The sequence below is a fragment of the Cygnus olor genome, chromosome 15, assembly GCF_009769625.2.
Source record: "Cygnus olor isolate bCygOlo1 chromosome 15, bCygOlo1.pri.v2, whole genome shotgun sequence".
Classification (NCBI taxonomy): Eukaryota; Metazoa; Chordata; class Aves; order Anseriformes; family Anatidae; genus Cygnus; species Cygnus olor.
In genome coordinates, this window is record NC_049183.1 from 15793676 (window position 1) to 15821297 (window position 27622).

Here is a 27622-nt window from a genome sequence, read left to right on the forward strand (position 1 = left end):
GCTGAGTCATGCACTCCTGGTGTTTTCCTGTCCACTTTTTTTGTTAAAGCCTCTCAACCTCCAAAATCAGCCTTAAGAGAGCTCTCTCCATGGCTCCCAGAGACACCCTCCCAGCACCCTTGCAGGACTTCGCTTCTTAATTCCTCCTCCCATTTGCTAATTTCTCCTTGTCTCATAAGCATTCAATTCAGAACTCCAAAAGGCCCCAGCTGGGGAGGAATAAAGGTTGTGCAAGAAACACTTGCCCATATTCTGAAGCTGATGGCAGCCGTCTCTGCACCCAAAGAGCCGCAGGGCTGTTCTTCCACAGCCCCCATGAGGCTGAGGGGTGGGCTCAGTAGTGCCCCTGTTCTGACGCTTGGCCACCGTGATCATCATCCTAACCCCACGTGCACTGCGAATGAGGGAAGAGGTTATGGACTCAGCTCACCCAGAGCTTCAGGAAGCCGAGAAAGCAGATCCCACTTGGGTGGAGCAGGCAGGCGTGTCATGTTGTTTAAAACTCTCTGTGAGCCTGTCCACAAATTTAAAAGCTGAGACTTCTGCAAGGGAAAGTGCAGCGGAGGGCACCAAGCCCGGGGAGGGCAGCTTGGTGCTGTTTTGGAGAGTGACAAATGCCATGAGCCAAGCTGGCAACACACCCAATGTGACAAGGGCTGCAGCTGGCTGTGTGCTGCTCACCTCAGCTCCTTGGGACAGGGAGGTGGCTGTGGTGGTTTCCCTCCTGCCCTGGGGACACGAGGACCTGGGATGCTCCTCTCACCCCCAGCACCGGCTGCATGCGTGGCCCTGTGCCCAGGCAGAGCAGCAGGTGCTGTGTGAGGCCATTCCACGGGGCGTTCAGCAGAGCCGTAAGGAAAAGGGGGCTGCTTGGAATAAGCCCGGTACAAATCCCCACTCAGCTCGCAGGTTTTCAGAAAACATTCCTCGCTGCCTTTTCCGCCTCGCAGGCATGAGCTAATTAAACCCCGCAACAAGCACGGTGTCAGATAAAAGTAACAGGATCCACATGGCGATGGGGAAGCTGCAGGGCTCGCGGCTGTGTTTCTGATTGCTGGCTCCTCGCTGTGCTCAGGCCATGGGTTGTGCCTCTGAAGGTCTCATCTTGGTGCTCTCCATGCGGCGAGCACATGCGTGGTGCTCGCCCAGCCCAGCCCTTCTCGGCCATGAGACCTCGCCGGATCTGGCAAGGATGGAGCAGAAGTGGGCTCTCAGGTTACCAGCGCAAAGCCAATGCAAGTAGTACCAAGCAACTTACAACACAAGTCTGAGGTTAATGCATTTCACAACGGCACATGAAAATCTTTTAACAGATTGTTCTTTATTTTATGGTAAAATCAGAGGGGAAGGTTCTGTGTAATCCCACGGTCATGGGGAGAAACCTGCTCTTGGATGAGCTCCCCTCATCTCTTCGCGGAGCGGAGGACAAGAAGTATTGTTCGTAGTGTGTTTTTGACAAAAATATTTTATTTTATTTTTTTTTATTTTTACATCCCAGTTTGCGTGAATGAACATGATATTACACTGGTTTAAGAGAACTTTGGCAGCTTTTTATTGCTGTTTTACAGCACAGTTGTTCTTAGAAACAAAAGGTTTGAATTAATGGTGTTTTAATGTACAGGATATGACAGAAATGAAATGCAGAAACAGTTGGCTTGCACACTGGGATCCAAGTCAAAATAAAATTTGGCCGTAAGCCTACAGCGCTCCTCTGGGACACCCAAAAGGGGTGTGAACATTAACTCATACAGCAATAACCCTGGCGATCATGAGCCTGCTTCAGACTCCCACTAATGCAATAATTGAATAAAAACCATCTTCAATGTCGTATTAAAAAGCAACCTTGAACAGTGGATAAAGACCCAAGAGCAGAACAAACCGCATGTCCTGAGTCATTCAATGTTCTGGTTTGCTGCAGTTTTCCTGTTAGAGGTGAACCCCTGACAGAGTCCCAAGCTTCGGCTTGTATCTGTTAAGATTTAGCAAACTACTCAAAAGGAGCATTGCAGATTTTCCTTTTGTATTTCTCCAAGTCAGTATATATCCTCCAAGTACCCAAACCAGAAGGCAGGGATGATTATCATCAAAATATCTCTGACATTTCCTTCAGGACTTTTGAAATACTCAAGACCTCTTTCTATCTCTGTTGGCCTCTTCCCCTGCTGCCTACCACCACGTGCCTTAACTCCTCCATCTCTCCAGCCTCCAACTCGCCTCTGATGTTTCATGCGAGGAGGATGCATTGTGTAGTTGACGACCGCTTCATTGTGGTGCCAGCTTGCTCCACAGACTTGACTATTCTTCTTTTCTTTTTTTCTTTTCGTTTCTTTTCTTTCCATTTTTTTTTTTTTTTTTTTTTTTTTGTGGTAATTGGGAACAGGCAGAAGTTTGGGTATTAAAAAAAAAAAAAAAAAGCGCGTTCCACGTAATTTAGAGAAGTTAACAAAGCGTGAAACTAAATAAAAAACACCATCCGGTGCTGATCTCAACGTTTATACATGCGTGAGTGCTTATAGCCATATAGAATATATTTGAACTAGATCCCTGCTTTCAGAACAAGCTTGTTGCTGTTTCTGTTGCTCTGACACTGCACAGTAATTTGAAGACTTTTTGACCAGATCTTTTTTTCTGAGCTATGGTATCTGCTCAAATGCCTCAGGTTTCCTGCGCTCTCCGGTTGTTTTGGATATTCTGCCACTTTATTGGCATGTCTCTGAACTGTCACAGCAGTATCTCAGAAATGCAGGCCTCTGGCACTTTCTAGAGATCATATTAACCAAACTGGCCACCATGGACAGGCTCTCTTTGCCTTCTGCTTTTTCTGCAGATTGGAAAGAACAATGAGGAGGAAGAACTAGTAGGGAAAGAGAGTCAAGGAGACAAAATTCCTGCTTTCACTGGGGCTGCGTGAGAGGATGCAGCAGCTCACCAGAGGTGCTGTCAGGCTGCGGGGCTGTGAGCTGGGAGGTCTGGAGCTAAAAGCCTTAATTTGACATTGCCAATGAATGAAGCGCTAGCAGAGGGAGAGGAATAGGTAGGTTCCTCCAGCAGATTTTCCTGTGGCCATGTCCACAAGCACATTCATGTCCCGGACATGCCCTTGCTTACATGGACCGTGCTGTCAATGCCACTCGCATTCACTTTTTGTCTCCTGGAGTCTCAGCCATCCCCCCAGTAGATCTTGGTCCCAAAGTTCAGGGCAGTTTAGTCGGGTTATGCCTTAAGCGTTGACACTGGCAGCTGGCTCGTGTCTGTCAGTGGGAGGCTCAGCATAACATGGTAAAAATTGATTCCTTCTACATTTCTTCTGTTCCTACCCCGAGCCCAGATTAGACACATGCTCAGCCCCTCTCTAGCAGAGTTGATTTCCTGGTTGTGATTAGGGATGGTTTACATATATTTCCTAAAGTTGTTTTCCTTTTATTACTATCATTTATATAGAACTCTGTGTATCATTGCTTTTCTGAGACATCTGCACTTCAAAAGGCCCTTGCCAGCTTCGGTCCTGAAATGGGATGTGGAAACCCCGGCAGCCAGGAGGACTTGCACTGGCCAAGGCTCTGGCCCAAACACCCTTCTGCAAAGTCTCAATCTTCCTGTCATCCAGCCACTTCAAACTCAAGCTGCGAGAGGCACTGCAGGAATTAGAGCATGTTTAGCAGAGCACTTAGTGGAAAGTGCGATGTTAAATCCCTGCCTGAGAAGTAGCCACCAGGATGAGTAATAACGAGGTGTTAGCCTGTCACTTCTCCTCTCCCTCCGTGTCAGGGGTGGCTGGGCCAAGCTGGGCACATGGGAAGGAGCTGCTGGGGTCCTCCAAGGAGAAAGTCAGCAGCTGCTGGGCAAGGTGTGCTGCGGATTCCTTGCCTCTCCTCCCCAGCACAGCCAGCCAATGCTTTCTGCAGCAGTCTAACCCCCCTACCCATCCTCATGCCCATGAGGAGGGAGAGGGAAGGTGAAAGGGAAACTGGCCATCCTCATGAGCTTGTTTTTCCCTCTTGAAATTAAGTCACACTGCTGAGTAAAGAGGTGCATTCACTTCTTCCATTAGTCCCCTGCCATGGCACACGGGTGAGCAAAGATCTTCCCTTCAGAGCTGAGCAGCTCTGTGTTTGGGATTTGTCTGCCCTGCATTGCATCAGGGCAATCAGCACATCTCCACCTCCTTCAGTGTGAGTCTGTTCCTTGAGGAAGGCAGAGAAGGGCTTGCAGATACATTAGGCCACACCTTAATGTACAACTTGGTCATTTCTAATAAAAGGACTTAAAAACACTGGCTATGTGAACTGGAAGTCTGGACTCCCAGCAAATGCCCAGTCCTGCCTTAATCCTTCTTCATAAGGTAGCAAAGGGTCCTCCTCTTCTCCTCCATCCATCGTGGGAGAACGGATTTGCTCTCCTGCATTAAGGGCTTCCTATGAAGAGTTTTTCTATTAAGCAAATGAATGGAACTTCCCCTCCTCTCTTGAGGGCACTGCCTTCGCTGTCCATTTAGAATGTATTGTCCCAAGCATGAAACAAGATTTTTAGGAGGCATTAGTCCCGCATAACAGTGGCCATCAAGGGCAGGGCCTAAGGAGCACTCAGTCTTCTGTGAGAACAGAGTGGATCCAACATCAATATTTCTCCCAATCAGGTGGAGCTGGGTGTGATGTTGCAGGCTGCACGCACACCTCATGGGAATACGTTTCACTCAGTCCTCAGCTCAGCTGGAAATCATGGAGCAGTTGGATTCTGAGACTTACCTCCTTTACGAAAAAATAGTTAAAATATTTCAACACTGTGTCCCATTGTGAAAGTCCCACTTATGCAGCCAAAACAAAATGTTCTGACCTTATTCACACAAAATTGCGTCATAAGCTTTGATTCCTCCTTCACTCTTCTTGCAACTGTAAACTTCGCTCAGTCCTTTTCTTTTGGCAGCATCCCTCTGGTTTTATGAGGTCTGTGGGGGGTTATTAATGTAGTTCCCAACTCCCTGACAGTCCAACACAAGGAGTGCTTTTTTTTTTTTCCTTTTTTTTTTTTTTTTCCAGCTGAAAACATCCCTCAGATCCCAGCTGCCCCACAGAAACAAGTGTCATTCACACAGTGCACACCTAAGCTCTGCCCCATTGGACTCCAAGTGCTGTATTGGAGGGATGCTGCTAGTGCCAGGGCATTGCCTTTGCTCTGAGCCATTTCTCATCAGCAGGGAAATTTCCAATCATATCTCCTTGTTTCAAGTTCTTGTCATCTTTTGTTTTATCCTCTCCTCTGTTCTCAGTTCTGTTCGATATATACCCGCTCTGTGCTACATACAACTTATTATTCTGCTGTCAGAAATGAGCTTAAGCCCCAGCAGCTGTGACGCCTAAGAGTGAAAGACTCTGTTTTCTTATGTGGCTAAAGGAGATTAAAGATGTAGGTGTGACACCTAAACTAGCACAGGTAGAAAGGAGGGGCATGACTGCAGCCCCTAACTCCCCCCCAAATACTTATGGAGTCAGAGCCACACAGCCCTTTAGGCCCTGCGGTTTTAATCACTTTTTGATGTAGGTGCCCATCTCCATCCTGGTCCCACGGATAGTCGTAGTAGCCTACCTGCCTTCCCTTACCAGATCTGGCCAAGTTTCTGTCTTGCCTCAGGTGAGGCAGAGCAAGGTGATGCCAAGGGAAGAGCAAGAGGGCGTACCAGTAACACAGATGCAGTGATAATGGGCAATCAAGGGGACATGTGCCAACACGTTAGAAACAGGTTTTTGTGCAGAAACACTGAGATGTACTGCAGCTCAGTGAGGTCTCACTATCCACAGTCACATCTATTCCTCTCTTCACTTTTACAGCTGTTGGCTGTCAGGTGAGCGGATTCAAACTGGATTTGTTACCTGTCCCTTTCCTACTGACTTCTGTCTTTCCCACCTCTTTACTAGGATGGTAAAGGGAAAGAGCTAACCAAAGCAGAGCCAGAACAGAACAAACACCCACACTCCTGTCCCCAGCTGCCATTGGTGTCCCTTGGTGGTGTGGCCTGGTAGAGCAGCAGCGTTGATCCCTCCTCATTGACCCCATTTGCAGGAGTGAGGAGGTGATAAATGCACAGGTGCTACAGAGCAGTCAGGTCCCCTAACTGCATTCTGAACTCGTGCACGAGAAAGGGCTTTGCTCACACACATTTTTTGAGGTGTCCATTAAACGACAGTGAGTTTCCCTTTGGAAAGCCAGGCAGAACCAAGATATTAAGGCCCAGCCTACGTTTCCCTGGAGCCGGAGGAATCCTCCCACGAGTGTGCCCCCTTCCACCAGGCAGAGTGGGAGCCGCGAGCCCGAGGGCTTCATCGCCATGGCAATGGGCGGGGGAACAACTTCCTGGTGCCTGTGCACAGCATCCCGAAATAACAGCTGAGGGGGAGAAAAAGTCACATTTTTCAAAACGTGAAATCCTACAGGCCTTGTCTATCAAGGACGGACGCTGCCCCGACCAGGAGAGGGCTCGGTGGAGAAGGCATCGTTGTGTTTGCTGTAGCAAAGTAACAGTAGCTAATGCGAAAGACCATTCCAAGGCTGTTTTTTATTACTTGAGGTCCCTTTGAATTAGAGTTTTAACAAGCATTACTGACTCAACCGGTAAACATGGTAACTGTTGCTAACAGCGTGCAACAATTAAGCAAATTAATCTCAACACAGCCACATGCTGTCGCACTCGCGGGCCTGTTAGTCTGGCTTCCCCTGTGAAACGAGAAGGGCTTTTTGCCCCCCTCCTTGATTTAAGTGATGCTGTTTTTTCCAACCAAAGTGTGAGCTCAACAATTCTGCGAGTGGTTGGCTGAGACACCTCTGCAGCCCGATGTGCCATAGGAAAAAACCCTGCATGGCCAGACAAGGACAGAATGACAGTGATTTGGGGGGGAGCCCTTGTCCTTCACAGTGGTCACATCAGATGACCGCAGGCAGCACAAGGTGGAAAGGTGGTGCTGTCACCTTCCAGGATGCTGTTGTGTCACCAGGAGATATGCATTTGCCTTGGGAAGGTTTTAAAAGCTTCCAAAGTTCTGGTCAGGCTTCTGGCATAGAAAACTACGTGAGCACTGAGGTTAGGACCAGAGTGAGTGCAGGACCCACTGCTATCAGCAAATCCAATGCTCTCTGAAAACCTCAGAAAGGACCCAAGTCCTGGTAGGCAGCAGTTTTGCCTGACCTCTGCAGTTGAGGCTTTTCATGGCTCTCAGTTTAGGTTGCTGTAAATTGAAGTACCCAAAAGCTAGAGTCATTCCTGCAGGTGGAAAACACAGAACCAAGCGACCGCCTGGTGCCAGCATCATAGCTTCACCTTTGCACAAGAGCATGGACCCTCCAAGTTCACCACCACCTCATCAGCTTTCTTGCAATCAGCATCCAGAATGAAAATGTCATTTTATTTAAATCCTAAATGAGAACAAATGAAGCAAATAAATATGCAGCTGCCGGAGTTCAGCCAAAGCCCAGAAAACAGCCCTGAAAACACCTATGTACCACTAACTTCTGGGTTCCAACCAAAGAGGTGCCACGAGCAAAAAACAAAGTGAAGGAGGGCACTGGTGGCTATGACAAGATCCTCGGGGATGATGATGGGTGTTACGCGCACCCAGCTGTACCATCCCTGCCCTTTAACCACACTCCAATCAAAGCGTCCTGTTACTGCAGAAGCATCCCAGAGCAGCCCAGGAGATCAGCCTGCTGCCCCTCTCCTGGACACTGTATTTCTGAAGTTTCTGATGTCTACCAAAGCTTTCAGGTGAATGAGATTTTACTGCATGAATATCTGATATTTTCTCTTCCCAACAGAGAAGCCCAAGGTGGCTTGTGGATTGAAACTAGAGAGAGCTCGGTCAGCCTTCCTGAGAAAGCAGAAGGCAGTGAAACCCAACCCAGCTTAGCAGACTCAATAAAGACTTTAAATGATGCTTCATTTTCATTACTTATAGAAAAACAAAAACCCAAGACATTAAGAGCCAAGACATTTACTAGGAAATTCTTGGCATTTCTTCTTGGATGTTTCATGATCATTCTGGGACATGGGTTTTCAGGAAAACACAGGGAGGAAGGATATATTATACAGGAATGTCGCAATGCCACACAGCTTTAGAACCAAGATTATTTACAAAATATAATTACAGGAACAAACAACAGAGATGACATAAAGAGCTGCCGCAGAGCAAAGATTGGGAAACTGAGGCATGATGAGGCTGAATGCCGGGGGCTCACGTAGGTGAGCAGGAGGGTGAGTGAGCAGCTGCCTCTGCATGCCCTGCACAGCTCCTCCATCACCAACGGGTGCAGGTTGGAGGCTGAAGGCAGGAGCCAGCCCCCAGCCGGGAAGGCAGAGCATCCCGAGGCAAAGCAGGGGTGGCAGTGACAGTGTGACAGAGCTAGGGGCTTCAGAGAAAGTGCCTAAAGATGAGTCAGGCCACCGATCCAATGGGACTTCGGTCTGAATAAAGGCTGAGAAAAGGCTTTGCTGTTTGGCCCATGACAATAGAAAACCATCCAGATGAAAATCTGCGGTCAGAAGCTCTCTAGCTTGGAGGTCTGCACTGGAGCAAGTGAGCTTTTCAGCAATGCAACATGAACCTCTAGCAGATCAGCAAGGAAATCACCCTGTGACAGTAGCTAAAAATACGCTGGAGCAGAAAACATTTCAAGGCAGGCCAGGGCCGGCTGGAGCACCCTCTCCCTAGCAGACCTTTCCAATCACTCTAGCGTGCTTCCTTTTTCCATTTTTTTTTTTTTTTTTTTTTTTTTAACTGAATTGGATGGGACATGACTTCCTATTGCGACCAAAATTGCTTCCGTAGGATTGTGGGGGAGAAACCAGAAAATAAATACGTTAATTTTTCCTCTGAGGCCAGAGAAGAATAAGAAAAGAGAGACTGGATATACAGATGGATAAATGATTAACCAGGCACTGTCCTTTATCTGTCTGGAAGTCCTCTGGAAAATAAAGGTTAAGAAAAGAGTACAGAAGCAACTGGCCATAGACCTCATTAATCTGTCTCTTTTTGTTGGCACCAGCCAGGTAGTCGGACCCCCAGGGGCTCTCAGCATCCTCTTTCGACATATTTCTGTGATAACCAATGCAGTTGTTCATGTCCAGCAATGACTAAGTGGTGGATTTTGCACTGTTACCTCACCTTACCCCCAGTGTTTTCAGATCACAGGACAACACAATAATCAGCTTGGCAAAGGAGCTTGGCCAGGCAATGCTCTTAATATGATTTCCAGAAAGAAAGACTCCTCGAGTTTGTATGAGCAAGAGCCCAGGTTTCTCTGGAGTTAAATAGCAAGGGAGAGCCAAAAAGAGAGGAAGGCATCTGAAAACACAAGCCTCCTTAATGAGGGAGTCTTGACCAGCATAGTTGTTCTTTTTCCAAGTATTTTCATTGTTTTGCTCCATTAGAAAAAAAAAAAAAAAAAAAAAAAAAAAAAGCAGCCTACATTCCCAATGTGCCATACATGCAAAGCCATCGTGGGGAGGTTCTCGGGGCAGCTAACATCATCCTCTCCTGCTCAGCCAGCGTTGGGCAACTGAGCCCTGCAGCTGTACTTTGCACTTCTCCAGCAGCCCCTGTGCCAAGCAGCCCAAGCACCTTAGGAGGATTAATATCACTGGGGCACGTTCCTGGGGCTGCAGAAACGGGCAGCCCAGGGTGAGGCAGCAGGTCCCAGTGCTGGAGTTTCTGCAGCAAGGGCTGCTGCCATGCAGCACTGCCACCCCGTGAGGCTGGGGAAACTGAGGCACGGGTGGCAAAATGGATGTGCTATCCTGCTTCATGATGCTCTGCTGAGCCAGCACGCTCATCGAGTCCCATGGAGCCTGCAGCAATTTTGACCCAGGAAAATAAGCAAACAGGTGGGAATAAACACGAAACTTAACAAATCCACTTTTCCTTTCCATGGGGAGCCGCTGCCGTTCGGGGAGTAGCTGGAGGAGAAAGGGTTAAAGTGATCTATCCAGCTGGAGATCACAGGAGACCCCCCTTTGTCAATCTGGAGTGCTTGCCAGATATTGGGTTGAATAATTAAACAGCTACTTAACCCTCGGACAGCGTGGCTCCCGCGCCCCCCGCTCCTGACAGCCCCTACTTAGGTAGCTATGGCAACGCGTTGGGCGCCAGCCTGTTGACTGAAGAATATGGAAATCACAAGGATTTAATTTTGCTGTGGCACAAAAACTTGTTTGATCTGAGGGTTGTGGCTTTTCTGCAGCTTTCAGCAAAGAATAATTTCTATATTCATATCTCCCATTCAGATGTCAGTTAGCAGCTCAACAAAAAATAAAAAAAAGGCAAATGATTCTCAAAAAAAAATCATCTCGGTTTTCTGGTCTGGATTAACGCTTGAGACGCCGATAGACGTGAGCCACCTTTGCTTCATCCTGACGTCAGGAGGGCTGGGTGTGAACCTTCCCCTGGTGCCCCCGAGGGATGCTCGCAGGGCAGCGGGATGCTGGGGAGAGGCCGAGGATGGGGCAGAGACACTGGGGAAGAGCCAAGGAGAGCAGCAAAAGCCTCGGGGGCTGGAAGGGGCTCCAGGGGCACACATGAGGGCTGGAGTGGAGGAGGAGGTTGGCGGGGTCAGAGGGTCCAGGGGATGAATCAAGGACCAGAGAGCATCTGGCTCTGCAAAGCAAGGAGGCAAAGAACCAAAGTGGGGGCATCCCTGCACCAGCAGGCTTATCGCAAGCCCAATAACAGGCTTTTTATCGCAAGCCCGATAACAGGCTTTTTGCAGGCTTGTTGTTTAGGGGATGCTTGGGTTATAGCCACGTGAAGAAGACCCAGAAGGAGAACGTACTTGGGCCAAACAGGAGTCCTGGTAACAACAACTGCCTTGATACCAGCAGAGTTACTGAAGGAACAATGGCACCAAACGGCCACACCAGCAGTTTGCTAAGAGGCCAGTAGCACATAGCCTAAGGGATGGGCTCAGACAGTATTAGCAATTTTTGTTTTGTGTTTCTTGCATGTTCGAGGAGTGGAGGTTGAAGCAGACAGAAGAAGCTTGAATGCAGAATACCGAAATTTGAAACACATGGCATCAAAACCAGTCATGTGCACCAACGTGTGCCCACTGACAGCCTACCGAAGCCAACAAACCTCTGCCATCAACAGTGATGGGAGCTGGCCCGGCCCTGGCGTGTGCATACAGCTACTGCTGACTCACGGAAAAGGGGCTGGACACCTGTGGTCCTCAGAGGGCAGGATGGGAGCAGCAGGATGCTGGTACCACCTCCACAAGCCAAGCTTTGCCCATGGGGAGCCTGCTCCTCTGCCAGGACCGCTCAGTGCTGGAGGGCAGAACTGAGCCTTGCAGGAAGCTGCTGCTCTTAGTGGGACAGCAGCACATGGACGGCCCCTGCGGACACAGGATCCAGTGTGGTGGGGCCCGAAAGTGCTGCAGGCTTGCAGAAAAATCAGTCCTGGCACCGCGGCTTCTCACCAGTGGGACCAGTGGGCAGCAGCTGACTCTGCAAGCTGCCAAGGGAGCAAGAGGATATAGTTAATGGGAGAGCTAAAGCTCATTTTTCTCATCCCCGGTAAATCCACTCCTCAGTTAAAAGCTGTAACAGCTTGAACCAAAGAGCACAGGCTCTGCAGCTGCTGGCTGTGACAACTCGTGACCTCTGTGGATTGGCAAAGATGGAAGGCTCTTGTAACACACACCCCAGGAGGTTGCTCTGGCTCCTACGTGGGCTGAGTTCTCCACGTCTAGCCTTATGTTGGAGCTGAATTTTAAATGCTTAGTGTAAGAGATCCCTGGGGCATTTGGGGCTCCTCTGAGGTACTGCTGCAATGCAAGAAAATCACATGGCTTTCAAAAATACACTGCTGAAATGACAGCTTTCACCAGGCTGGCTCACCGGTTAGAAGGAGGTTGGTTTGCAGGAGCACCCAAGTGTCTGTCCACCTCTGGTGCTCCCTTCAGCTGCCCAGGCCCTAAATAAGTTGGCTGAACATCTCACATGCGTAGGATTTTTAGGAAAATTCAGACCTGGTTTTGTTGGAAACAAGTGAGAGAAGCCCAAGAAGAGCCCTCCTAGAAATAGCACTGCAAGTGCTTTGAACTGGTGCAAGTCCAGGTAAGCAGAGCTCTGCAAAGGTCTTTGGTGGACTTCTCAGGGCTGGGGAGGAAGGTAGGACCTGAGTGCTGGTCAGATGCAGGGTGAACTGACGGCAGAGGTTTCTGGACAAATAGTCATTTCTAGTGTCTGCATCAGCCATTTCATTCCCAGGGTGATGGAAGATCCTTAAGGCTCCCAGAGTCAGTTGTGGTCCATTGAACACATAAATTATCCTACATTTCAAAGCTGTCTGAATAAAGTATGCACAAACAGCCAGCTGGTCAGAGGACACTAATCCCATGCTGTAAAAGGTTCTCCCTTCTCAGCCATCTGCCTTTTTTGCTGTCCATAACTATCTGTCAGCTAAGAGCAGAATGGGTCAGGCTTGGTCATCATCCATCCTGGAGATGAGAGCTGCAGGACAGACCCTCCCTGGCACCCGCACAAAAAACTCTCCCCTTTCTAGGAAGGCAGCGAGCCTGGGCCATGGTGAATGTCCTTCTCATTTCCCCGTGTAACAGCTGGTGAGAGCACCTCCCTGGCACACTGCGGTGCCTGAAATGTGTCAGCTGCACAAAAAAAAAAAAAAAAAAAAAAAGCACTTCAGCACACATGAGCCAGACAGTTACCTGACCTTGAAATATCTGCAATGGTAGGGATCAGAAACCATGCACTCTTGAAAGCATTGACCAGGCGATTTGCTGATGGCCTCTAATTTGCTGGAACAGCTCCCAGCCAGTCCTACCCAAAGCCCAGCTCCCCACGCTGGGCTGCGATAAGTTGGGGGCTGGAGTGGCCCAGGAGGTAACTCCTCGAGCCCAGCCTCCCCACCAGAGTCCAGACAAACCCATGAGCAGAGGATGATAAATGTGCCCCATCGTGGGCTTGTTACATGTGCAGTTGCCAGCCAAAGTGACTCAAATGTAGAATTGCAATTTAGTAGAAATGCCAGTATTTCAAAGTGTTTCTTTTTATTATTATTATTCTTTTTTTTTTTTTTAATTTCATTATGGGAAAAAAAGGTCAAAGTAGGGACAACTGAACAAATGGTATCAAAATGCCTGCATAGATGTGTTTAGAAGCATTGCTACAGAAATCCTAATATTTACCAATAAAAATCCCAATTCGGAAGTTTTATTTATCACCAAGAAACGGGGAAAATTGGAAAAATCACAACTTTAATTTGTAATTAATTGCTGTTTCAGTGAATTCCCCTTCTCAGAACATTGTTTCAACCAGTATATTTCAAGTGTTATAAAGAAGCAGCAACCAAAACCAACTTTTGTTGACCTTTTGATACCCAGAGCAGTTTAACTTCCCTAATGTAAGCAGATCAGGCTTTTCCTTAAAACAGTATTCGAGAACATTTTCTAAGAGAAATAAAATAAAATACTATTTCAGCAGAATTTTTCCACTGGGCTGACATATTTGTAAATACTAGGCTGTTCATGTCAGATGAATTTTGCCTTTCCAGTCTGTAAGTTTATTGTCCACTAATAATTACCAGTATCCATTTCATTCTGTAGGAATGAGGAGATTTAAGCACTAATGTGTCAGTGTAAGCAGCACTTTGCTGTTTTCTTGAACTGGAGAAAATTTTTCTGTCTGTCCATGCCATCCTAGCAAGGCAGGATGGATGGATTAGAGCTTGGCAAAAAAATCTGGCATGCCTGGAGCTGCAGCATGTGCCTGCTTGGTACATTTGCTCCATGGCACTGGAGCTCCTCACCTGCGAGCAGCCCCACACTGAGCTCAGGAAGCCTGGGAGCCCACAGGGCATCTCCTGTCTTTCATGCCTTGTACACATGCTTCAAAGCACCCTTTGCTTTTCTTCTCTCCAAACTAAGCCATCTCATTTTAAGACTTTTCACATCCTCAGCCCTTTCTGCTGCCCATTGCTGGCCCCTTCCAAAATCCTTCATTTTAAGAGACACAGCAACTGAAATGCAATGCAGTATTTAAGCATAGTTCATGCTGTGGAATGACATTAAAATACCTTTGGTCGTGTTTTCTTTAAGGGTCGCTTGATTGTCAGGCTATCAGGTGGCAATATTGGTCTTAGCACGAGGAAACAGCCAGACCCGTGCAGCTGAGCACGGATTATCGGGCAGGACCGCGGTGAGCATCGGGTGAGTTGCAAAGGCTGTGATTAGCCTTTGTTCCCAGGGCGGAAAAACTGCTTGGGAAATGGGCTCTGATTTTGAGCTGAGATTCCTGGAAGAAGGGATTGTCCCTGTGCCAAGACTCGTATAGATAGGGTAAATAAAGAAATGATACCGAAGCAGCCCCCGTGCTCTGTAAGAGAAAGGAGCTGCGAAGCCCCGGGTCTCTGCTGTGGCTCAACGGGGTGAAGCAGAGTGACAGCGCGAGATGAGATACGAGAGGAAAGGACCACCCAAATGAAAGCTTGCATTTTAGTAGTCATTTAGCAGATACAGCTGTGAAATCTACATTCCTTTTAATAAGGTTTAATAGGTTTTGAACACCAAAAAAAAGTCTTGACAGCTTTGTAAGACTCTGCCTCATTACCTGCTATGGTCAGCAATTCATATGGAGACATTTCTTAGCTCCTGGAGTGCACAGAGCAGCATTTTGTCTGGGTGACCAAGGCCACTGTGACCCCAATCACATGCAGAACTCCCTGCAGAAATGCATTGCTTTGCGTTGCAAGGGGCTTCATTTCACAGGTCATCAGAGAGCTCCTTCCAGCTGTGAAACAGCTTCCTTTCGAGCCGTACCCTGGCACGAGAGCTGCAACCACCCAGTGCTGCTTTCCTTGCAAAAAGACGACGAGCAGAAGGATTTGCTGTGCTCTGCTCTGTGGCAATAGCTCCCCAAGGCAAACTTTGCTGGCTAATCCTTGGAGCCTGTCAAAACCTCGCCGGAGCCAAGCCGTGCCGTGGTACAAGCCTCAGCCAGTCCCCAAAGGGTCTGTTGCTGCACAGGGAACAAGAGATCCTGTGACACAGATTAAATCGGGAGATCTGTGGGTTTTCATTCAACTCTAGCCTGAATTGTCCTTTTTACTATTTTTTCCTAAGAGTACAGGGAAGGGAAACCCTGCCAGCTTTTTGAGAGGCTCCAAGCCCAGCTGTAATTAGCTGATAAGTTTCTTTATCTCAAGTGAAATGGCAGAGTCTTTGGCTGCAGGTCCAGGAAGGGTCGCAGGGCATCCATTCCCCACGTCCCCCATTCATCGCTGTCACAGAAACCTCCCAGCGTCTTGACATGCTCAGAAAAACATGGTCATGTGCAAGGCCATCGCTGATGGTCAAGGTTCCTGCAAAAGCAGGGAATTTGGTGGGGAAAATTCACAGTGACCACGTTGAATAGCCCATCTGCATGCTCCAGGGGAACCCAATAGTCCTCATTCTTCTGACCTGAGAGAAGTGATTAATGCACCCTAACTCTGACCATTCATTTAACAGAGCATGGAATGATCTATCCACCAGGCATCCAGGAGATTTTAATACCACTAGGAGCATGAATGCTTTGCTCAACATCCTGTTTCTATCTGAGGCCAATTTCCACTGTTTCAGAGGAAATAAAATTAAAAAAAGAATCTCAAAACCAGAAGCTAAATCATGCTAAAAGGGTCAGAAATAAATCCTTCCTTGCCCCTGTGGATGAGCAGTAGAATCCCTGAAGAATGGGATTAATATGATATAAAAGCAGTGCAAACAAATTTGAACAAGTAGCTATTAAGCATCCTTTCGGGTCTCCTCTCCATCTTCAGGATACATCAGACAAGAGGATTTTATTAATCAGAAAATAGTCATATTTTCAGATTTTTTTTCATAGTAAACACTCTTCTGATTTGCATAACATTGATTAGGACAAAGAAAACAGAGTGAAATTGGCCATTCCATGCAGAAATCCAGCCAGAGCTATGAATCTCATTCTTGTTACATCCCACCATGCAAGCAGGTACATTCTGACCCCAGCCCAGCTGTGCACAAATATTTCAGTTCCCTCTTGCAGGTTAGATATGCAACGAGCATCACCTAAACAGGGTCCTATCCCTCCATAACAGACCAACTCATAATTTCTCTCGTACCTCCCAGAATAAGTATTTTATGAAACTAAAGAAATGCTCTCTGGATGCTAACTAAAGGCAATTACCTTCAAATCTCAAAAATCCTGATTCTTTGTAACCTGGCATGCCTCCCACACCAACTCGTACAAAAACCCAGGGAGGCTCAGGCACCAGTTCCTGCCACCTCCACTCAGGAAATGAGGATGGTGTGAGCCTTCATCCCTTCTCTTCCCATGAGACCACTGCCATGGCTTTATCTGTTACTGGCTTTATCCATCACTCGGGACCTGCAAATGTGGAGCTCAGATAGGTAAGAAATAGGGGGATAAATATTGCTGTGTTCCCCCAGACACCCAGAGCACATTTTCAGAGTCCATGGGGCTGGTGCTCAGTGGCATCTGCCTTAAGGTGTGTTGGAGTCTGACAGTATCATGTATATTCTGTATCCATATACAGACCCATCCCTGTATATATATATGTATGCATGTGAGTGTGTGTATATCCACGCACAGACATTTATAGGAAGTAACCAGCAATTACAAGAGAAAAGCCACAAGTTAATGTATGTAATCATGTCAAATCCCCAAAGCAATAAAGGGGAAACCGCCTCTGCTCGAGGTTTCTGCGTCGCAGAGCCAAGCAGCTCTCCATGCAGCCTCCAGCCTCCCTGAGAGGCCGCCGTTCCCATGGCAGAGCCTCCGCCAGCCTCCAGCCTCCCACTCGCACTCCTCCTGGTGCCACTGGGCACACCCCAGCTCAGCAAGCCCCGACCCTCTGCCACTGCTCGCTGGGTTCATGTCTCCTTCCCAAATGGCTCCAGGAGGACACCGTGGCCAAAATATTTCCCTCCCACCCCTCCCTAAGCTCCTACCTCAGCCCCTGAAGAGCAGGGTAATAATATATGTATATATTTCTTTTTTAATGGGACATGAGCTACTTTCGGAAGCTGTAAGGCTGGAGCCTGAGGTTAGCAAGAGAGAGGAGAAAAAAACACACCTAATTATAAGTGTGCAAAAAAGAGTTCGCCTGTAGGAAATGGGAAGATTACATGCTGAAGGAATTGGCAAATAGCTGCAAGACATGCAGTCTGAAGTGAATTATGCCTCAGCAGAGCGACTCCCCACTTGTGACTATTTTCATTTACAATCCTTATTGTCTTTCTTCCTGACAATCATTCGGGCGACTCCACATCAGCCCTTGCTGAAGGAACAGCGGGGAAATTCCTGGCTGCAGAGCAGGGCGAGGGGGAGAAGGGGATGGATGGCAGGCTCGGCCCTTCCCCTCCAGGTTAGGCAGAGCGAAAGAGGCCGTCGGGTGCCGGAACAGAAGGGAGCCCACGGCCCCGGCTGTCTCTGTGCCATGCAGGCTGGGCACAGGGTCTGCAGGAACCCCAGGTACATCAAAACCCAACTTTCCAGGAGCACCACGGGGGCTGACAGCCCCACACCAACCACCTGGAGGTCAGGTTACATTTGGAGGTAATTGAAGAGAACCCCACTAATTACGACTTGCTTTATGAAGGCAACAGAACCCTTTTGCTTGAACACATCTCAATTTGCTCTAGGACCAAGAGCCAAAATAGTTGCAATTAGATATGGCTAATATTTTTATGCTCGCACAAATAAGAGCTTCTCTGCACCATCAGTCTATACAACTTGTCTCAGAGCTCTGCTGGAAAGAAAAGCTGCTCTTTCAGCTGAGAATCTTTCCTGTTCACTTTACTGATTAATTTCTTCTTGTTTTCCTGGTCATTTCTCTGTCTTTGAGTAGAAAGGAAATAATTCAGCCAGCAGACATCGCAATGATGAGCAATGAAGGAAATGGCTAAACAGCTGGGTTTGTGTATGGTATTTTTATGACCTCTGTCTTACTGGTATTCTCTCTCCATCAAATACTCATTATTGAATTCTGATGCCTTCCCTTCCATATGAAACTGCGATTATTAGCTCTGTCTGTGCATAAACCACAAATATGGCATGCTTCAGCAAGTAAGCAGTCTTAGAAAGCTCTGAAATTCTAATGCAGAATGTATGTAGTGATCTGAGCCCTCCCAAGTACTAGTACATATTTAAATATGAACTTTCACCTTAACAATAGGTTCAACAGCAGCTGTGTTAGAGTAAAAGCACTGCAGGAAGCCCAGTTCTGAGTGGAAACAAGCAGACGACTTCATGCAGCCAGATCTGGAGGTGGGAGTCCATCTCCTCATGGCCAGGCAGTGCCCAAGTTCCTCTAGCCAGCAGTGTCCAAGGCAATCTCAGCCAGGAACAGCCACAGCCTAAATTAACTCATCCCATGGATTTAACCTTTCAGTCATAGAAGAAAATCCTCGACCTTGGGCATTACCAATGCAGAACTGCAACTTTCCAGCTCATTGGGGTGTTTTGGTCTTAGCCAAATGCTCCACTGCTCTTTTTAACAGCTGCATGACAAATCCCAGCCCTAGATGGCTGACCCTGAACATTGCATTACTGGCTTGCACATCAGGCACAAGTCAGGAGTTTAGGCTAAGGTGCTGCAGCCCCAGAGCTGTTCCTGCCCTGGAGCAGAACACATCTGCTCCGCTGTGAGGTACGATTTAAGCAAGGGTTGGCTCTGGGGGAAGGAAACCACACGCCAGAGGCCACTGATGGCAATTCCAATACTCCCGGTGACAGCAAGGATAGACCCGTCCTGGATGGAGAAGCTCTGCTGCCAGCCTCACACAACAAACCTTGTGCTACTGTCCCTGAAGGATGGAGAACAAGGTCAGGGGGACCCGCAGAGGTCATCCCATCTGTCCTCCTGCCCGGGCCGAAGCAGCAGCTCCCAGGCAGCCCCTGGCAGCTCTGGGTGCTGCCCGGTCCCAGCAAGCTTCCACAACCACGACTCTGCTTTGACCCTGGACAACCCCTCCCAGTGCTTAACTCCTTCCCGTTAGGATGTTCTTTCTGACTTACAACTCCCTTACTCCAGTTTAACCCATCACTTCTGGACCTCTCCCCAGCGGGTGTGGATGGAAGGGCTGTTCCTCTCTGCAGCATCTCTTATACACTGGAAGACTTAGTAATATAAAGGAGTGAACTCTTTTGGGCTTTAACAGGGGATTAACTTAATAATGACTATTGTCATTGGCTGGGGATTCATTCTTTCCTTAACACTCACTCCCTTCGAGTGTCTCCCAGGGATATTTTCAAATGCTAAGAAGCTGCTGAGCAGGCAGAGCCAGAACTCGGGGCACTCACTCCTCCTCACCCTCACAGCAAATGCTCCACGTGCTGCAGTCCTCAGTTTGCGGGTCCCCTTCACATTTGTTTGTTGTTTTATTTTCAGAGCTACAGAACATAAGCACTGCAGAGGTGTTATTCTTTGCAAAGAAGTTGGTTTCTGCTCGGTGGCAGTGTCATCTGCGTGTCCCACTCGGGTCGCGGGCCGTGGGCTCGCATACCAGCGAGGACAAGGAGGGTTTGTGCAGCCAGCAGCTCTGCCCCTGCCCACGAGCCAGCACAGCAAAGTCAAGTGTTGTGGGCTCCTGCGAGCACAGAGCCGGAGATGTTGAGACATTTGGCCTCATTCTTTGCAAGCCAAATGTGCCTTGATAAATCAGAGCCAACTTCATGTTGGGGACGTGCAGGGACCATAGAGTTTGTGTTTGTTTAATTAATGTATCTGGTTTTGCTCCACTTTGGCTCTTTGTTTTTACTTATCAGAACGCGAAATAAGACTAGAGCTTCCCCAGGACCCCAGAAGAAATAAGGAGTGTGTTTTTTCCAGGAGAGGGAGTATCTGCAGACCATCAGTCTATCTGCAGGCTGAACAAACCTCTATGGCCCGGAGGGCCGGCAGGATAAGGTCAGAGACTTGTAGAAAAGGGAGAAGACCTTTTATAAATAATAGTCCTGCCCCTGCCATGGCTCTGGTCATTTCTGACCCATGCAGACCCTAAAGGCTCCTGCTGCCTGCAGCCTACCTTAATGCCAGTTTTTGTTGGGGGCTGAATTTAATCCTGTACGTGTTTCCATGTACTGGGGTGGGCCAGCAAGAGCAAAACTGATGGGGTGTCCCTGATATGTACGGAATAGCAGCCTCCTCCTTGCTTGTTCCCTTCCTAGCCTGTTCTACGCCTCACCTTGCCATGAGACACGGGCACCCATGAAGGCAGGACTCCAAATACCTCACAGATGGTAAGTTTCAGAGGTCTGACCCTGCATGCAGAGAGAGGACAACTTTTGGTTACACTTTCAAAACCAGCTGCAGGATTTGTCACCAACTTTCAGCTTGCTCCATCTGGGCCCTCTCTGCTTGTGAAGCTCCTTGTAACTTTGCTGGAGTTGGGAAGACCCTTGGAAATCCTTCTGAGGGATGCACGGGTCTCTTAAGGACAAGGATCACAGCCAGACCTGCTTGGGGAAGAGAATATTTCCCCATACCATGTTTCCTAGCAAGGCAGGGACAGCCACCATCCACACCTTGGATCTTAATAAAAGCCAGTGCCTTCACCAGGGCTGGTGAGCAGGAGAGGTGGAAATCCCCATCTCCCTCCCTCTCCTCTGCCACCTCCCTTTCCACACCCCATGCATTGCACCATTAGCACTGGAGGAACGAGGAGACGTTCCTGTCTCAGTGAAGGATTTACCTCCAGAAAACAGAAGGATTTGCCCCCTCCAGGACAGGGAGCCAAGGCTGAGGAGCAGAGAGCAGAGGGGTGGCACTGTCCCCCTGCTGCAAGGCTGCATCCCTCCCTGTGGTGGAAGCGGAGCAGGACCCGGCTGGCTCCCAGCTCTGCCAGGCTCAGACTGTGCTTGTCACCCATCTCTTTGTCAATGCAAGTTTTGGCAAGGCAGCTTCTCCTTTGACAGCTCTGAAAGAAAGGCGGGGGTGTCAATGGGAAGTTTTCAAAGACTTCCTTGATGTCTTTAGGTTTCTACCAGTAAAAACCCAACCCCAAACCAACACTACAAAACAAACCGCCCCCCCAAATTAACAGCTTTATCAATCTTAGAGCAGAATTTTGCCAGAACAAGGACGGAGAGCACTTGCCAAATTATTTGTTGTCATTAAAATAAATTAGGTATCAAGTTATAAAACAATAGTGTGGTGACAGAAAGCTGGAAAGCAAGAGCAGCCCTAATCAGAGGCAAACATGCTGCGTGTTCTGGAGCCGAGAGCACGGCGCTGTGAAAGGATCCTCATCCGGTGCGGGCGATGCAGATCTGCAATCCATCTGCAGCCCCGACGGCTGGGAAATTAACTCACAGGGACTAATTACCCCAGAAATGGGAAGAGAAAAAAAAAAAAAAAAGCCTCATGCTGTTTTCACAGCACATCTCAAAGCGCTCTGTGAGGAGTGTCGGTGATTTCAACGCTCGTCCCCTAATGCTTGAGCCCTGAGCGGTGCGAGCTGCCGTGGACCATCAGGAGGTGGCCAGGCTGATGGTGAGGATGACAAAGTATCACTGCCGCCTGCTTTGCAAACATTTATCAGTGTGAGACTGCAACCATTTGAGGGCTGCGTGGCACAGCACAATGTGCCGAGGACGTCTGAAGGGAGCGGTGAGGAGGAGGATGCGCAGTGAGCGCTGAAGCCTCATGCACCTCCCAACTCCAAGACGGGGACCACAAACCTCCCTCGACAGACAGGTTCCCCTGTGGGTCAGGGGTTCTGGGGGGGCCCAGGCGGCCCCGCAGTGCTCCCTGGCACCATCCCGTCCCCCGTCCCGCAGCCGGGCAGCTGGCGCACGGCGTGTTGTGCAGACGGATTAGCAGTGGCGCGCATACAGCTGTGCTGATCCGACACACACAGGGGCTGCATTTGCGCCGGGCCGGGCTGGCAGATTCCCTGGGAAGGGCTGGGGGAAAGGACACCCACAGTTGCTGCCCGAGTGCTTGTCTCTCTCCACCGGCACTAATTCCCGCAGTAATCCCCCTCCACAACAGGCGCAGTGTTGGGGGCCGGGTGGCCCCTTGCCTCCCCGGCTGACCCCGCAGCTCGGACCCGCGCCAGCACGCGCTGCCCCGCTCCACAACTGGATGATGTCCCTGGGGAGGGGGCGACGGGCGACGGGGGCTGCTGGGGCAGGTGGCCCTGCCAGCTGCCACTTCTCCATTTCCCATTGATTCGGCAACGGCCCTCGGTTATGGCAGGAAAGCAGGAGAGGCAGAGCAGGCAGAGGACAGGGGAGGTGGTTTCGTCGGTGATGTGCAGTCTGTGTGCCACCCTGCCTGCCGCAGGGGATGCCTTGGTGTCTTTTCCTGCAGAGCCCGTTCGAGATCCTGCAGAGGATGTAGAAAGACAGTGGTGTTTGCCTTGCGTTTCTCTGCCAGGATCTGTTTGCTCGGACCTGGGCTCCAGAAGGTGCCCGCGCATCTTCCTGCAGCTGCATCTCAGCCCCTGAAGTCTGGCTGTGTCCCATCTCACGGACACTGCTCTGCCTAGTTTATTTTGAGGTGCCTTTGCAAGGAACACAGCAGCAATCTTTGCCCAGCTTTCTTATTAGAGGTAGCCCCAGACCCGCTAACACCCTTTGTGCTCCCCGTAGCGTCCATGGGTGTTTATCACACGGCACAGCACTCTCCACAAACGTGTGAGAGCCACTTTCAAAAGAACAGCCAAAATATCATCCCCCATCCAGGTTCAATACTAGCTGAGGAGGTAGGGACTGGCCCAGCCACAAAACCTGCAGGAAAGCAAAATCTTGCTTTCCAGCATCCCCAAACAGTTGCTGCTCTGTTGAACCAAGAAGTTCTAAACCAGGCAGAGAGTTGGAGTGCTGCCAGCTTCGGCCACCAAAACACCTTAAAAGAGTCTGATCTGCAGAGGCAGAAACTTCCTGGAAAATGCAGATTTTTGGTGAAGAAAGAACAAATCAGAGACACCCAGTTCTCCTGATTAAGGGAAGATCTCTGTGCTGCTGAAGCAGCTCTTCTCTAGGTTGAGTCTTTTCTTTCAAAAACATACAAATAATAACACAACGAGTAGACTAGAAAGAAGGGCAGTGAAGATTTCTAATACATGCAGTTTGAAACAGTAACTGTCAGCTGATGGCAAATTCCCTCTGATTTATCAGCTGCATCCCTTTCATATGGAGACCAAAAGCTTGTAAGGGTCCCCCCTACCAGGCAATATCTCTGGAGAGTGTGAAACCAGATCAGACTTTACTGTGCAAATGAGGACAGAATGGATGGATATTTCAGTAAACTTTTCAATTTCTTTTTATTATCAAGAACATATCAGTCTTAATTTAGAGCTATTTTCCTTTTTTTTTTTTTTTCTCTTTTCTCCAGCAAAATATTAATGTTGGACTGTAGCTTTCCCCTCCAAAATCCCTTCTGCATCTTTTCTGCAAATTTCCCACATCCTCTGAAAACAAGAACAAGGAAATGAAAATGGCTCAAACTGGCCAGACGAGTTTCACCGCCCGAGCTAAGTAAACTTAAAAACTGGTTAAACAATATCCTTTTGGCTAAGCTCGGTTTCTGTAGATCCCAGCACAGGCTCCATGCACTCCCTGGTTAGTTCTCTGTCCTTACTCCAGCCGGAACTCTGCTTGCACCCTGCGGTACCAGCGACGCCCGATTTTCAACCTGTTTTTCTTCCTTTGTGACACTGTAATACAATCTCGTTGAAGTCTTCTCTTTAAATTAGTTTTTCATACTAGAGCAAACAAGAATGAGAATAGAAGGAAAGTCATTAGACAGGATATAACAATAGCTCTAGTTGGTAATTAATTAATAAATAGAAATGGAAAGTACCTTGATTAAAGAAAAAAAAAAACAGTTATTGGGAATTAAATTTCCTTTGAAGTCTGTTAGTGAGTCACCTGCTGACCGCTTGGGTTTACTTTGTAAGGGATTGGAGCGCAAGACTTGGTGAGACACCAGGAGTACAAAGCATTTTGCAGTGACCCATTGGTGAGATTCTTCAGGGAGGCTGCTGCTGTGCTGACATTATTTGGGAAGGGTTGAAGGCCCCTTGCACCAGCCGGGTTATCTGTCCTGCTGTGCAACCAAGAGCTTTAGATACTGGACCTCCTGTGATGGCACCTCCCCACCTTTAGCACCAGATGACAGGCTGACATCCCACCAGCTTCCACAGATGCAGAAGGGGGACACTGAGGTGATAGGGGACAGGGGGTGATGCTCCTGCCCAGGCACCGAGCTCCAGCCCAGCCCAGCTCAGCCCCCATCTGGGAGATGTCTCTGCTTCCCTGCACTCCACCCTGACTTGACTTTGATGCTTGCCCACACCTCTGTTCATAACCATGCGGTCAGACATCCCTCCCCTCCTGCTAAAGATCCCCTTTCAGCATAACTCAGTTTCTGTAGCACAGAGATCTTTGAAAGGAACCCAGGTAAGGAACATCCAAGCCACTTAGCACCTTCAAGTAATGAGATAGAGGCATGGTTGGGGGAAAAGGTGGGAAAATGCTGTCTCTCTGCAGAGCAAATCTCAGCATTTGGGAGCTTTTCGAACTGTTTTGTGCTTTGGTTGTTTTTTTCTCTCCTTTCCTCAATGAATTTCTGCGGAATGCTCACTGGAGACAGGAATGTTGGTTTCCCTGCTACCCTTCCCAAGAGTGCAATGACATTTGGATAAATTACACATTCAGTACTTTTTTTAGATCTTTTTCTAGCTGGGTTTTGCTTGGAGTTGGCCAGCAGTTTGGACAAAAAGCAAGATACAACCCCTCTTCTGCAGGGGTTACTCAATTATAGCAATCAGTACACCAAGGATTCAAAACATCAACTGTTGACTAAATGGAAAAGAGTAAAAAGGGTAAAGAATGTTTGCTTCTTCTTTGTCCTTGTGAGTCTAATGGTGTTTAAAGGCATCAGACTAAGAGCCGTGGAGAGGGATAATTTCTAATTTTCTACAAAATCACATCACAGAAGATTTCCCTATCAATGTGCTTCAACCCTGAGCAGAAGTGCTCAGCTTTTATGACCCATGACCTTCAGGAACCTTAGTGTCAAGAGCTTCAGGTCTTTTGTCTGCTCTTTCTCCCTCTGTGCAGCCTCTCTTATGTTGTCTGTCTAGGCAGAGAGGGGCAGACACTTCAGAGATGTGTGGGCTGCCCCCACCATCACCCCAAGCTCAGCCTGCCCCACAAAGAGCACAGACAAGACGAAGCAACAGAGGCATCCTTTGTGATGCCCTATTGCAGCACAGCTGAAAAATTGTCCAGTGCACGGCTTCTTTCTTGATGCTAGGTTTCAGTGGATCAGTCCAGACACAGCTTTACATTAATGATCAATGCTAGCTCTGTAGCCTGGCACGGGCTGGCCCCAAGACCTGAAATGGGAGTTGGGGTTTGGATGAGGGTCCAGTTCTCGTGCCTGCAGATGGAGAGCCACTGTCCTCTGCCCAGGCTTTGGGGTCACAGGAAGAGGTGGTGGGACAGAGCTGCTCTTCCCTGCAGGCAGGAGCACTCATCCAGACTTCCCTCCGGGAGCACATGGGAACAGGAGGGACCAATGCACCTGCCCACTTGGATCTGATTAAGCCCAAGGCTTGTTTTCTCATCCAAAGCTCACCGGAAACTGTAAAATCACCAGGTTCTGCAGAATGCGGTAGGAAAGCGGTGAGCGAGGAGGGGGGGTTGTCATCTCTGGTGCCTCCTACTTCCAACGGAGTTTGCTTTAAACTCTTTCCAGCATAATCCCCCAAACTATGCGATCTTTGTCCCAGAGGAGCTATGCTGTTTCTATGGAGTCCCAAAGATACTATCCATTTTCCCTTTGATTTAATTTCAGTAGTTTAAAGAGTAAAATAGCGAAGAAAGAATACAAATACTTGTTAGAAAAATGCTTTGGAGGTTGCACAAGTGGCGAGAAAGGTGCACCTAACAATAGGTCTTGACTTTGCAATTCTCTACGCTTCCCACCCCACCGGTCTCATGTCAAAGGCTGAAGATTAGCACCCGCCGTGCGCTCTGCTCGCATACAAGGCCTCCCCCAACTCGTGGCAATAAAAGCTCAGCCTCAAATCAAAAGCTAAGCTTGCTGAGACTTCAAAATAGCTCACAGCCCGGGCGCTCAGCCCAAAGGCAGCTCAGCCTTGTGTACAGGTGTGAGAGCCTGTGCCTATTGCCAGGATAAACCTCACGGAACCCCGCAGGCAGCTGTCCGAGGGCGGCGTGAAGCCATCAGTAATGCACGGCGTGTCCCTGCGTCGGGTTCAAGCCCTGGGACCTTCCTGCTCCTGCCTCCACCTCTCCCAGAGATGGCCACAGGTACCTGGCTCTCTGCTGACACTCGAGGAGCTTCCAGCTGAGGATCTAGAAGTGATCTGCAAGCCCTGAAGTTTATTATCTCGGCCCTTCCATTGGACAGGAAATAATTAACAGTATTTTACATGCAGGGAAAGTGAAGCAGGGAGGCACTGAAGGGAGCTGTAGGACTTCATAAGGAAAAGGGGGTTAAGTTTTTTACTGTCAATTTTGAAAAAGCTAAGGAAAAAATCATTTGTGGCTGGATCAAAACCAGGCTTTTTTTTTTTTAATCTTTTGGCAAATCACAAACTGAAAGAAAAAGTAGAATGGGTCATATAAAATGTTACATTTCAATCAAATTGAAACCATTCCCTTCATTGATTTCTTTAAAATGACTTGGAACCATTTATGCAATTAAAGGAAAGCTTGAAACAAGAAAAGAAATGGTACATTTCGAAAAATGTCAAAACAAGACCTTTGAGTGCTTTTGCAGAATTATCTCTTTGCTTTTTCTAAAGCTAATCATTGGGCAAAATGATCAGAAATTCATTACACATTTCACAGTGGTGGAATTTACATTTTCCATCACAAAAAAAAAAAAAAAAAAAAAAAAAAAAAAAAAAAACCTAAACTAAAACCAACAGAGCTTCAGGAAAAGAAAACAAAATTTCCCTCCTGAGGCAGCCAGTCCAACGGGGAGGCTGGAGTAGACCCCAGGCCCCAGAAGTCCCTGTATCATTGACCTCTCCTCTGATCCTCCCAGTGGGCTGCCATTGGATTTCATCCTCCTCTTCCTCACTTTCTCAGTCTCTAAAAGCAAAAACATAAAATTTTCCCCATTTTTCAAGCATTTTGCACAACGGATGAAAAGCATAATGCAACTGCTAAATATGTTTGGTGTAATAACCTTCTGTTCATTAAATAATCATTCACGGAGTAATGGACAGATAACAGATATTACAGAATATGAAAAAAAAAATAAATAAATCTCTCCCACAGCAGGACCCTGCTCTCCATGGGTGCCCCTGTTTCTGCTCCAGCTGAGTCCCCTGCTGAGTGCTGGGGACTGAAATCCCTCAGGGATGAGGGCCTGATCTTGCAGCCTTGACATGAAGGAAATTAGTCTCATTAACTGTAATAGAGCCCTCAACATGAGCAAACTGCCCTTACACAATCAAGTCTTCCTCACACAGAAGGAAATGCACTCCATCCCTCTGTTTATGACCTCTCCCAGTTTCACCACTTCGTGCTTTGCAAACCCATGGTTTGTTTAAGCGCTCAATTATATTTTAATTACCAAGACTCATCTGTAGCAAC